This window comes from Chinchilla lanigera, unplaced genomic scaffold, assembly GCF_000276665.1.
Source record: "Chinchilla lanigera isolate Chin_1 unplaced genomic scaffold, ChiLan1.0 scaffold00026, whole genome shotgun sequence".
Taxonomy (NCBI): Eukaryota; Metazoa; Chordata; class Mammalia; order Rodentia; family Chinchillidae; genus Chinchilla; species Chinchilla lanigera.
This window is the reverse complement of record NW_004955427.1, coordinates 18,921,974-18,935,889: the sequence shown is the minus strand read 5'-3', so window position 1 is coordinate 18,935,889 and position 13,916 is coordinate 18,921,974. Positions and strand designations below refer to the sequence as shown.

General features: G+C 41.0%; 2 protein-coding genes across 6 annotated transcripts in view; both read right to left on the bottom strand.

Annotated features, from left to right (window-relative positions):
• The window catches only part of Upk1b (uroplakin 1B), a 30,621-nt gene extending 23,856 nt beyond the window's left edge, over positions 1–6,765 (bottom strand). The window contains exon 1 of one of the 2 annotated variants that reach the window (XM_005386428.2): positions 6,607–6,765. The gene's annotated coding sequence lies outside the window, so the exon portion shown is untranslated. The remainder of the gene's footprint in view (positions 1–6,606) is intronic. The other variant, XM_005386427.2, reaches the window with a different exon arrangement.
• LOC102014588 (chromosome unknown open reading frame, human C3orf30) overlaps positions 6,048–13,916 on the bottom strand; it is a 24,265-nt gene continuing 16,396 nt past the window's right edge. For 2 of the 4 annotated variants that reach the window (XM_005386430.1, XM_005386429.1), the window contains one exon: positions 11,879–12,077. The gene's annotated coding sequence lies outside the window, so the exon portion shown is untranslated. Of the gene's footprint in view, positions 6,326–10,780; positions 10,847–11,878; positions 12,078–13,916 lie in introns of those variants that run through there. The other 2 variants (XM_005386431.1, XM_005386432.2) reach the window with 2 other exon arrangements.

The window sequence follows — 13,916 nt, the reverse complement described above, 5'->3', positions numbered from 1 at the left end:
CTGATATTAAAAGCAGATCAAAATGGTGCTTCTTTGGCTGAAACTGTTCTGTTGGTGTCTGATGGTTTGCTGAGGGGAACAGTTAATGTTTAAAAGTTTTTTTTTAATATTTTGACCAATTTTGCATGTTTCTATCTGGTAATCTGAGCAACTTACGTGACAACAACAATTTGCAGTGTAATATTCATTGGTGAATTCCTACAATCCTGCCTAGTGACACTACATATTGTCTCTGATGTTCTTTTAAATTATTATTTTCTTATTCCCTTTAATGATTTGATCAATCTTCTATTCTTACATCTGGTGATCTGAGCAACTTCGTTGAAGATAACAATACGTAATATAACAACCACTGTTAATCTCTATCATTTGGTTTGAAACCCTGTATCATTTTTAATGTCCTTGCTTTGTGTTGTCTATATTTTGCTATTGTTCTTTTTTTGGGGGTACTATTTTCTTCAAAATAAAAAAAAAAAAAGAGTAGGAGGGGCTGGGGATTTAGCTCAGTGGTGCAGCGCCTGCCTGGCAAGTGCAAGGTGGTGAGTTCAATTCCCAGTACCGGAAAAACAAAACAAAAAAACCCAAACAAACAAAAGAGTAGGGGTCCTGGGGTCATGCAGCGCCCCCTCCCTAGCTCACTTCTTTGTAGATGTGGAACACAGAGTGGTTGGAAACTAGTGTTCTAAAACTAGTGGGCGAGGGGCTGGGGATTTAGCTCAGCGGCAAAAGTACCTGCCTGGCAAGCACAAGGTTGTGAGTTCGGTTCCTGGTACCGGAGAAAAACCAAAGAAAAAAAAAAACCAAAATAAAACTAGTGGGCGAAAGGTAGGCAAGTTATGAAGCTCAGAAGGCAGTTACCTAAGGAATTAGTAGGTACTCAGAGTGAGGTTGAAGAGCCTTGGTTACAAGGTGACAGTTGACATTATATAGTCTCTTTGTCAAAGGGACCTGAATTTAGTGGAAGACACCTAGATAATGATCCTGACAAACAGACAATGAGATTGTTCCCCTCACCCACAAGCTAGAGGGGCACTAGAATGGGCTAAATTCTTAGTACCCAAGAGGAAAGGTAGCATGATTTCTATGAAGGCTAACAAATGCTTGTGCAGACCTGTAGACTAATGAACTTCTTTTAGGTTAAAAAAAATAGAAAGACAAACTTCCACACTGGTAGTATTTTTAAATTAAAAGACACTGTGAATTCATGGGCCTTTCCAGAAAAAACACAGGTTTGGAGAAAGATAAAAGGCAGGAACAATAGGGCGCTCTTCTACAGGCAGATGGAACGTAAGCTACTGTTCTCTAGGGCCTGCTGTGGCCAGCTTGAGCAGGAAGTACAGTGGTACCTTGGTTCATGAACGTAATTCTTTCCACGATTAGGGTCTCCAATCAAATTGGATGACAGCCAAATCAATTCAATGGTTAAGTTCAATGTTGACCTTATGGGGAAATCTGATTTGGTTCTTGTTCAGTTTGGTTTGTGAACAGAGCCATGGGAAGAATTCAGTTTGCGAACTCAGGCACCACTGTACTTAATGCATACCTTGTAGGGGCTAGTTAGATGCATCAGCTTGCCTAGGATTGGTGCCCAGTTTGTGTGTATTTATTTGTTGGTTGTCAGTCTCTGTATTGCTGTTAAGTTAGTTTTTTATATGTAATTAACATTTATATCAGTAGAATACCTTCCACCATGTGAAGGGGCTCCTCCAATCAACAGCAGGCCTTAAGATCAAACATGATGTGTCCTGAAAAAGAAGCAGTTCTGCTACAGGACAGCAACATGTAAACTTGTCTGAGTTTAGCGCAGATTTTAGCCTTTTTTTACTAGTGCATGTTTACGGTACATAGTGATAACATTAATCCTGGAGGATTTGTACAAGTACAAAGCACATGTTAATTCTTTTTTTATTTTTTTGCTGCTTTTCTCCTCCCTCAACCCTTCAGAATTCAGTTTTAAGACTGCAGTATCAACTCTTCCCTGAGCTTTCAGGCTATTGACCTGCTGTAGAGATTCAGACATACCAGTCTCCAAAATCATAAGAGCCAATTCCTTAAGATAAATCAATTCCCCCCCATGTATGCACACATACGTGCAATATACATTATAATTATTGTGTACATATGTATACTATATATTATATATGCATTATATATGTGTATTTCTGTAGCAAACCCTAATACACCCTCCTAAGTTAGATGGGTTTATATTTTTAATAGAAGGAAAACTATTTTCTGATGTGTCCTGAGACCATTTTACTCCTTCCTTCTAATTCCCACAGCCAGCCACAAACTTCTGGCTCTAATGAATCCAATAATTTGTGTTCCCATTCTTCACAGAGTTTTGCAAGTGAACTTTTAAAAGTAGAAGTTCTCAAACAATCCTATAGAGCACAGAAGTTCAATCCACAGGGCAATATGTTTCAAGGGCAAAACTGAATAATTCCAGTCATTTCCTAATTTGAAGAAAAACTTCTGATCAAAATTTGTGATTTTAAGCATTTTTCTCTCATAATTTTCTCTTAAAGTTGAAGTGCTATGTATCCTAGGATCTGGTTTATCCTACAAATGTATGCTATAAATGTATAATGATCTTATTTTAAATTTGGCATACCTATACTTTGTAGTGTTCCATAAACAAGAGTTTTTTTTTTTTTTTTTTGAGACAGGTCTCACTGTATAGTTCTGACTGGCCTTGAATTCATTATATAGCCCAGGCTGGCCTCAAACTCATGGGGATCCTCCTGCCTCAGCCTCCTGAATGGTGGGATTACAAGTGTGTGCCACCACACCCAGCAAACAAGACTTTTAATTGCCAACCATTTAATCAGTCTTGAGATCTACTGTCCTGAAGCAGAACTCTGGACTCTGGTTTTATATTACTCCTCTGCTTAAAAACTGCCCTTGTCCAGAATTACCCTTCCTTCCTTCCGACTCCCCCTGCCCCCCGTTTTGAGCAAGTATTTCTCCAGGGGAGTAAAGCCAGGTCCTATTTGGAGGATACGCTGTTTGGTTTTTCTCCTGTGTCATTAGCCTCTGCCATCGTTAGCCTAGCCTGATACTTTATTACCTCTCTTCTTTACCCAAATTCATTTAAAGTTACTCCAGACCCACAAAGGAACAGATGGCTATACATTTAAAAAGTCACCTTGACAAAAGAATCATGTTCTTAAATTTTTATTAGTATATGGTGAAGCATTGTATTTAAGAAGCAAAATGATAAATTTTAAGATTGAGTGTCAATAGCACATTCTGGCAGCTTTTGTTTTACTAGGAAGATAGGTAATTTGGGAGGAATTAAGGTATCATTTACCCTGGAGTCATTTTTGGCCATATGCCTGTCTATGGCATGAAAGGGCATCAGCTCTCGCTACAGAGGAGAAGAGAGGAAGGGAGGGGAGGGAGAGAGGACCTGTGGTCAGGCCTCTGCTTTAACTACTGTCCCTGTCCGTGAGTGGAGACGGACTCTTAGTGATGTGATCCTTTCTCCTTCCTGCGCTTCTCTTAGCCCACAGTACTAGGGGCTGTTTCAAATGCAAGTTCTTCTGAAATTGTCTTTTGGTATGTAATGCAGAGCTACCTTTACCTGGCTGGGCTGGAAAGGGGACCGATGGGATAAGGAGGACTTAAAAAGTGAGAACTGGCAGCAGGCCTAGAGCAGAGACGTGACTGTCCACTTTAGGTGTCAGATTGCTGCAGACCAAAGAGGGCAGTTCACCCTAAATGCTTTCCATGGGAGCCCCACCTTGTGGAAAAATCTTCCCCTGACCTGGCACCGTGACGATGTACTCAGATTGCTCAACACCTTGGGAGTTTCTTTGCTTTGACAAGTGCAGAATTTTTTTAAGGCTAGAGAGATTTACTTTTTTCTTTTTTCTTTTTCCTTGTGCATTCATTCAGTTTGTTTTCTTATAAAAATTACTCATATCCAGAACGCTGATGTTTCCAGACACATTGAATAGGTCTCAAAACAATTGCTCACTAAACAAACCACTTTTCAAAGCAGAAGAGAAAAGAAGCAAGACTCCCCCCACCAAGCATGAGATCACCTCTTCAGGTTCATTACCTCTTGTCCTTACCCAAGTTATCTTTTTTTTTTTTTTTTTTTGCGCACTTAGAGAACACACCCACACCTCAAAGTCTACTCATGCCAGAGAAATCTGAATTAACAACAACAAAACGATAAATGGGAGAGGAAGAAATAAGAAACATATTATGCTGCTTCCTTAGCTCTGAGCCTGAAGCGGAGGATGAGGGCAGACAGTTGTACGACGAAAGATGGGTGTGGAGATTTTAGATCAGACAATTGATGTCAGTTTAAGTTTAGGGTGGGATGGGTCCCCGATGAGGATGGAAAGAGAGTTTATTCTCATGGCTGAGACACTCACATGTCCCAGGTCCCACCAGCTTTATTTATATATTTGCTTATTTTTTTGCTTTAAAACTCTCTACCTGCAAGGACCAATATGGTAACTAGTAGCTATGTGAAGGTATTTAAAGTCAAATGAATTCAGTTTAGTAAAAGCCAAAATCCAGTCCTTTGGTCGTTCTAGCCACATTTCAGGCACCTTCCACCCGCATGCGGTAGTGGTGGCCGTCATCTAGAACATTTCCAGAGTCACGGGAGATTCTATGACAGAGCGCTCTAGGTTCTAGGTTCCCTGTGATGATCACAGTCACCCACCATGGGAAATCACGGACTAGGTGTGCAGTGGGCGGGATGCTCACAAGCGTGGGCAGTGCCAGCGGGGAGCACAGCCCTGGGCAGGAACACGGTGGGGACACTGCGGGGAGGTTAGGTCAGGGCACCTCCTTGTGATGTGTTCTCTGTCCCAGTGAAGCTGTGGTGCCCGTCAGGTTTGTGAGTAACCTGCATGGCCCTCAGGCCTAGATTCCGGAGCAGGGTACAGCAGTCTAGGGCTCACTGGTGTTCGCCGTAGAGAAAGAGAAACTTGAGTCATTTGTGGGAAAACCAACGCACCTTGAATCCCTAATGTTACGTGAAGTAAATCAGGCACACAAGCTTAAATACCGCATGGTTTTTCTTACATGAGAAGCCCAAAGTATAAATAAGAAGCAAAATAAAAGATAACAGGAGGCAGGGAGATGGATGGTTTTTCAAATGGGAAGAGGGCCAGGAGGTGGAGGGAGTGGGGATAAGGGGAGGCGAAGGGGATAAAAAAAATGAGCTGTGTGGTTTTTTTTTTTTTTTTTTTCTGGTACCGGGAATTGAACTCACGACCTCACGCTTGCCAGGCAGGCACTGTGCCACTGAGCTAAATCCCCAGACCCTTGAGCTGTGTTTTGTACATGGACCGAGTCCCCATGAAGAATGTAGTCATCATGTCCTGCAAATATACACTAATAAAAACACAAACTGAAAGAAAGAATGCAAGCAGGGGAGACAGAAAAGAAATTCTGACATTTCATTTGTTTTTCTCGACTCAACAGTATCTAAGGTCCGCTTTGTGTTTAAAAGTCTGTGAGTCTTCCCAGAATAAATTGAAAAAAAAAAAGAAAAAAAAGATAAATTGGTTTTCCACCTATTACAACAGAAAGCAAATCAGTGTATTGTAAGCAGAAAGTAAACTAGAAAATTATTTCCTCATTGGGATGGTTAATGAAGAGAAAAAACAATTTCCTCACAAAGTTTGAAAACTACAGAATCAGTTACATATAACTGAAAAATATATTAAAAAAATCAAGTGAGTTTCTTCCTGTTGAGCTCATCACCTCTACTCAGGCAAGAAATGGTCAGTAAACATCATTATCAGTTTGAAAAAGACATTAAAATTAACACAAATTCTTAAATACCTTAAACATCTTTAAAGCTAGCTAGAAGTGGGGGTATAATCTTACAAACATAAACCAAAATATAATTATACATAACTCTAGCATGATTAGAAACTTACTATTTTGTGTAAAAATGTTAGAACAAAAACATGTTTAGGACCTGTGGAGCATAATGAATCAAGTAACTGGTGTGGAGTAAAAATAAATCATGCAAGAAAAACATTGTGTAAATCAAGGTAATTTGTTGCCTTATTTCAACTGGCACATTTATTACACAGAACTCTGTGGAGAAGAACCATCAGTGAGTTGCTCCATAAATCCCGTTATGACTTGGCAAGACCAAACAATTTCTGACAAGATCTGGAAGCTTTCTCTCTCTCAGGCTAAAGGACGGTGATTAAGAAAGAACATGACCATTACATTTTCTGTTGCTTTTCTGGCTCCATACCCAGGAAGTGAGGGTGTCTATCAAGGTGTCTGTCCATGTGTTAGTTAATTAGGGGTACAGGGGGCTTCCTCAAGGTTCTTGGTCTTTCTGTGGAGAAAATTTTAAGGTTGGCATCAGTAGACCTAACACTCCCAGAAGTTCAATCTCAGTTCTGAGTACAGGACAATGACATCAAAGGTTTTAAGAAAACAATTTGTATGGGTCAGAGTATGATCGAGCAGAGCAACTGCAACATCCTAAATTATAAGTGACAAATTCTGTTAATGTCTCCCTCTTTTCCTTGCAGTCCGCTAGCTGCACTCCCAGGAAAGCAACCCAACCTTCGAGCACTCGGCCAGCCTCTCTAAGCATGAAATCAGTCTACTCACAGCTGCCGCTCCTCCTCCTCTTCCTTCTGGTGCTGCACCAGCCCAGTCTGCAGCCCTCGCCAGCCCAAGGTGCTTTTCTACCCTGCAGCAATTCCCTGAGCCTGCTGTCCAGAGGCCAGTGGTCTGTGATTGGGAGGAGGCTTCTCACATGGGCTGAGCCGGTGCTGTCTGAACCTGCCTCTCTGAGCAGAGTGAGTTGCAGGAAGCCCTGTGAGCAGCTTGCAGCTGCTTCGGAGCTGGCGATTCTGACCCTTGGAAGTGCCTTGACAGGGCTTGGCTCGTTACTTCTTTGGATTCCTCCTAAGACGACTTTACCACTAGAATACAACCTCAGGGTTCTGCTTTTATTTTTATTAGATTTGTTTCATTACTGTCGTTTGATCATCGCTTCTGCCTTTGCATATGAAAAGGCCTGTTACTTCTCATTTCTCCTAGGGATGCTGGTGCCAGTCTGCCGCCTAGGGTCTCATCCAGCTTTAGTTTCTGTAACTCGCATCTGCTGTAGCAGGGGTGCTGGAGGTAGATAGTACAGGAGGAGTAACTGCCCACGTGGTGCTCATGCTATGGATGGTCCAAAGACTAAGTAAGAGTGAGAGATATGGAAACAATCATATGGGGAGAAACTCAGGCAAAGAGGGGCTCAAGTGGTTACCTGGGGATGTCCAGCTCCCCTCTTCCTTTTTCTGCCTTCCTCTTCCCTTCCTTCTGGAGCCACTGTGTGTCATACTCAGCACCAAGAATATTACTTCTAATGGGTGGGTGATATTTCACTGCACATTGCTCTATGGCTTGTTCACCTCATGTTAGGGATGGGTTAGAGCAGCAGTGTTTGAATTTGTTGGGTGCTCTAATTAATAAACTTGGAATTCCTCAGGGTCAGAATCATTTCTGTCATGAGGTAGTTTCTTTGAGAGCAGACACCGAGACAGGGTTTAGTACAGTGTCTATATTATCAGGGAGTGTGCTGAGATAGAATCCCATGAGAAGGAGAGGGGATTTAAGCTGCAGTATAAGTGGAATAGCCTCAGATACCGCCCCACCCCGGAACTTCTGGAGGAAGATGGCTGGTCAGCATTCTCCATCCAGTCCCTCCATGATCTGTCTTTGCATATGGGTCATTCTGGAAAGGCAGCTTCTTGAGCTGAGGCAACTCCTGCTGTCTGATGGATGCCAGGAGGCTGTCGGTACTCTCAACAGTGGGGTAACTAGTGCTCCCTGGAAGAGGGCTTGCATGGGGTAGCTCTGAGTCCATCACCACACCTCATTCCTCTTCGGCTCTCCAGGCCTGGTTAGATAAATGATGGTAACTCACAGATAATGTGATGTCTGACTGGGCTAAAGACATTGGTTTACACATTGCCCCCAACTTTTCCATCACATCTTTGGAGCAAGAAACCACTGGAATGTTTTTCTTCATGAACACTGCACATCTCAAATGTGCTTTCCTATGGGGAAGGGAGGCTACTACAGTGCAAAGTGTGGCAAGATGGTGGGGGCTCCCAATCTAGAAGTTTCTGTATTAGGAAATTAGGGGTGTTAAATGCCTCTTGCTTTTTATGGTCACCATTTTCAGGAAGAAGACGTCTCAAGATTCTGAAGACTTACTAAAAGTCCCATGTACTCTTCACTGTAGCACTGTGAGGAATATTCTATTACTTGCCCCACCTTACAGATGAAACTGAAGACCCATGACATTCACTGCCTGTGGTTAGAGAGTTACAGAGATCGAGACTCCCATTGGCCTGACCTCACAGCCTGCACTCTGACTGTTTGAGAATAGTTGATGTTTGGTAACTCTTAAAATGGTATTAAATTTTAAGTTATCAGTGTGTTTTTTTCTATTAACTGCTTAATTAACTTAGTAGAGAGTGAATATTATTTCAGGGATACCTGGGAAGCCTTTTTCTGCAAAATTTGTGCTAGAGTAAGAAAGCCAGGGCTGGGGATTTAGCTCAGCGGCACAGCGCCTGCCTGGCAAGCTCAAGGTCATGAGTTCAATTCCTGGTATTGGAAGAAAAACAAAAAACAACAACAACAAAAAGAAAGCCAGGGAAGTCAGGCTCCCTAAAGAGCAGAGCAGGTTACTGATCAAAGCTCAGCTTCTTTATTAGAAATGATGGAGTCAGACTTGCAAACATCGCTTGAGGTGCTCCCATGCCCAATTGTCTAAGGCCTCTGAAAAATCACTTTTTCTCCAGTTGTCCTTGATTTTCTTTATAAACTTTCTTGAAATGTGTAAACTTAGTTTTTTTTTAAAAGAGAATATTCATGGGTCTTCTCTTTTAGTCCTTTATTCAAAATTAATTGGCATTCCCACATTCCCTTTAGCTCCTAGAGATGACAAATGCTTAATTTAGTTTATATGTTAGATTATGGTCACCACAAGATGACTTCTTAAGACATGTATAGATCTTTTCCAGGAAAAGGATTTCTTAGCATTAACAGACCCTTACACTCAGAAAGGACTGTACTTTGTTTCATTGATCCTTTATGATTATATGTAATTATTTTATGGAAGAACCATGTTCCAATAAAATAATTACTGTGGTGGTTAGGGGGGAGTATCAACTTGCCTGGATTTGGGGTCCACCTGAACTGTTGGTACAGCACACTCATAGGTGTATCTGAGTGGGTTATGAAGGCATAGCACTGGTGTTTACATCTGGTCCCTCTGCCCTTCCTCTCTGGCACGGTACCCTGCTCTGCTTCCCAATTGCCACAAATTAAACATCTTAGCTGTCCTCCCGCCTTGATGCCTCTGCATGGGAGCCAGCTAACTGTCAACTGAATGCCTCCAAACTGTGAGTCAAATCAAACCTCTCCTTTAACTTGTGGGCGTCAGGTATTGTGATTCAGTGATGAGAAAACGGATTAATATAAAACTTCAGCCTGGTGTTTCACCCAATAAAGAAAACCCTCTGTAATACCTCTGGCACCCACTATTGAAATGCATTTCTGTTAAACTTGCATTTATTGTAGAGATAGAGTTGAGGATGTTGTATATGACCTTCTATTCTGGGTATAAGAGGTCTCGAGAGAAACCATCTCTGGTCTCAGTACTTAGAAGGATTACACTTCTTCAAAGCAACTAGTTGTTTTTTATCTATTGAACTTTATAAATCACACACCAAATTCATTCTTGCTTCTATCCTCACCATTCCGTTGAAACTGCTTGTCAAGTTACAAGCCCTTGTTTTGCCAAATTCAGCAGCTACTCCTTTGTTTTCATTTATTCAGTCACTGAGCAGCAATTGATACAGGAGACCACTCCATTCATCCTGTTGTATTTCCTTCTTATTGCTTCTATGGTATCATATTCTCTTTGTGCTTCTCCTGTTTCTTTGGCTATTCCTTCCATTGCTGTCCCTTCCTTGGTCTGACCAGTCATCACAGAAGATGCCAGCCCTTGGATCCAGCTCTCAGTTCTAACTCTGGAACTGTACTTCCTCAGAAGGAGCTAGCCCCCGCACCTTCCCTCATTTCCACTATGTCCTGGTTAGACATTAAGAAAGATGAAGCAAGTCTGTCTGTCTGTCTGTCTGTCTCTCTCTCTCTATATATATACACACACACGTACACACACACACACACACACACACACACACGGGCTCAATCTCAGTGGTGCTCTGCCACTGAGCTACACCCACAGCCCTTTTCAGTTTTTAATATTGAGACAAGATCTTGCTAAGTTGCCCAGGTGAAACTAGAGCTTGCATTCCTCCTACCTCAGCCTCCTTCAGAGCTGGGATTACAGGCATGCATGCACCCCCACATCTGGCTTATAGACCTTTATGTTTAAAAAGTTTTTGCTTATTAAGTACTAGATGTGGAAGACTCTGTGAGCAGTTTAAACCTACGCTTTAATTTGAAAGGTTCTGAGAATTTTAGGAGCATATTTTAGATGTTGTTCTGTCTTTAACCAGCTTAGAAGTTCCCTTTGCACTCAGTATAAGGTCCCAGTGCCTCACTGGGGCTTACAAATTGCTCAATATTCACCTCCGAATTCACTAGGTACTGTTTTATCCTCTTTGTAATTCAGCCACATGGGTTGCACATTAGTTGTTCTCTCCAGTGGAAATCCATTTCTTCCCCAGCTGCCAGGGCTGAGCCTCAGTGATGGAGAACTCTGCTCTCCCTGCCTCTAGGGCTTCTCCTAAATGCCCCCAGGTGTTCTGAAGGACCTAAGATACCGTGTGCTGTCGACTCCAGTCACTCCCTCACATCACCTTGTTGTGTATTTCTGTTGTAAAAGGAAGCAAAATCTGGTATTACTTGTTGTCTTTCATTCTTTGTTCTTGCTGCCTTACTCTAACAAACTGGCATAGTTTTGAAAAGATAAATAAATTTCTGATTTGGAAAGTTTAAAGTGAATTAGTTCTACTCAGTCCTGGAAAAAAAATCACTAAATTAAGTAATGCTCGAAAAGAGCCAAAAGTGTGACAAAGGTGCCAGTTATATATTTTGAAATAATGTCCTAAGGTGTTCTCTGCTTTAAATGTAATATCCATTATTGTATTCTGCTAAGAAAATAAATGCATATTCATTGTATGGAGTAGATACCTGTATTTCCTTCCCCAGTGATAAATACAGTGATCATACTGGTGTCCAACCCCCGGTTCAGGAACTGCCGTTCTAGCATGAGTATAATAGGCAGAAAGCCTTACCTTCACAGTATTTCCTATAGTTTTTCTCTGCCTTTCCTCCTCACATATTTGGAATGATACTCTTTACAGTCTTCTGTAATATCTTTTAAAAAACTGTCTATTAAAACTATTAATCAATATCTAATTTGTTTTATTCTGTTTCTTTACTTCGTTACATCTTTTCTTTAATAAGTTCTTATTCATGTTCTTGGTCCTTTTGAACTGGGAATATGTACAGTGTGAAAAATTGATCTGTAGGAACTTGTTAGATATTTGGGATACTAGGATACCATGTGTATTGCACCTACTATTCTTAGTTAACCATTTATCTTCTTCTTAACTTTTTTTCCATGCTACTTTTGGTTTTTGATGTGTGTATTTCCCTTAATGATCTCTGCTCTTAGCATTGTGCTTAGGAAAGTTTCCAATTCAAGATTTCATAGTCTCCTGATCTTTTTCTACTCCTGTATGCTTTTAAATCTGTCTCTTTGTCTATTTGACATATATATCTCTATGAACATATATTTATATATGAATATTGTTATGTGATGTGGGATAGATCCAATTATACTCATCCAAATAATGAAGCGATAATAATAGCAACATTAATTGCATGGATAGAATTTCCTTGCATGGATGTGCCACAATTTATTTGACTAATGTGCGGTTGGACAATTATCCCCACTATTTTCATATGAAAATTGTCACAAATCTTCCATATGCGGTTCTGCAGGTCCAGTGTCATTTCTGGAGTATGACTTGTCTCCATAGTGATTTTGTAGGTGGGGCAGTTTTGGTGAGGATCAGGTGCGGCTGTGGTGGTGATGACTGTAACAGTTACAAAGGTCATTAGAAAAGAGGTGTCCTTAGTTACACACAGCTCATTCCTTCCCTCTGTATTGGCTAACAGTGAGCTGGGAACTTTCTGGGGCTCCGCCTGGAGGAGCATCTTCTCCTCCACTTAACTGCCTTTGGGGGAATCTCAGGTGTGGCTTCTGCTCCCGATAGCTATCATTACTGTCTCACCCACTTTCTGTTTTCAGAAATCATAACCATCTTTAGTCTTATTCCCTCCAGCCTTGAGTATTAGAGTGAATTTCCTTCTTTTTGTATTTTCATGGAATTTGAGGAAGATTTTTCATTTAAAAATCTGAATTACCGAATGAGGCAGACAGCATAACTGAGCCGACTGTGATCATAGATATTCATAATAACAGGCTGCCCTAGCAGTCTCCATCTGTTTGTTACAAATGCTGCCAGTAATACCAGAAAAATGAAAGGTCTTTTGACAGCCTAAAAAAGCACCGGTACACTGGTGTATTGCTTGCCATTCATAAAAACCATGATTTTCTCTGAGTTTTATCCTTACAATGTTTCCAGCTAAGAAAGTTTTAAAATCTGTGGTGTTGGTGATCAAACTCAGGGCCTGAGGCCTGTGAGGCAAGCACTGTACCAGTGAGTGACACCCCCGATGCCCCAATTAAGTATTTGACATGAAAATTCATGTATGGGCACAGAGTCACTTTGAAGCATGCTTGTCCTCACTGCTATGCAAACGAGTATAGTTAGGCACAAATGTACGTAAAAACACCCATAGACTTAGTTACACGAGTGTACTCTCAGCTTACAAGGTTGGCTGCATTTGAAGAGTTAAAACAGAGGTTAATTACATAAGAGCAAAAGAAAATAGGTAGAGAAGAGGGGAAGACTAAAACAGAATGAGTCCTAGCCAAGAAATAGCAGGAGATTTATTTTTAAAACAGCATTTTAAGGAACCAAAGAATGAAAAGAGAATTTATAAAGAGTGAGGGAAACAGGAAGATAATCACCCTGGATCCCAGATATTCCTGTTTCTGAGTTTCACAGCTATTTTCCTTCCTCTTCTCTGATAGGGGGAAACCTAAAAATCATGAAACTCCATATTTTTAAATAAAAATAAATCTGTTTGCATGTAATTTGTGTACTGTAAAGTCACCACCCTTTTGAAGTAGAGCAAATGATCTAGTGCTTAGACTATGTAGCACTGTGCAGTCGTCACCACCAACCCCAGAACATTCTCCTCATCCTGCAGAGACGCTTCACAGGCTGTAGCAGCCACTCCCTTAGTAGGAGTGATTCGTCATCCTGGCCCCTGACAGCCACTGCCCGACCTCTGTCTCTGTGGATTTTCCTGTGCTGGCCATGTAATATACGTAACATCTTCTAATACGTGGCTTTTGTGTCTGGCTTCTTTTACTTAGCACAATATTTCCTAGGCTCATCCACGTCACAATCGTGTATCTGTACTTTGGTCCTTTCTATTGCTGAATGATATTTCCACTATATGGCTATTTTATTCATAAGTTTTAATTTATTTAAATTTTTTATTAGTACATATTTGCAATACATAATGAATACATTTATCCCAGGGAGTTTGTACCTGTACATATCTCATCTTCATCCTTTTTACTTCCCTTTCTGCTCCTCTCTCAGGTCCCTCACTCCACCTCTAGATGCCCTTCTCATTTGCAAAGTGTCTACCTTCTTGTTTCCTGTCATTATTTTTTTTATTTTGCTCTTTAAATTATTTATACTTCAGGGTTTTTTTTCTTTGTGTTGGGAATCGAACTCAGGACCTTGCACTTGCCAGGCAGGCGCTTGTGCCACTGAGTTATATCCCTGACCCTG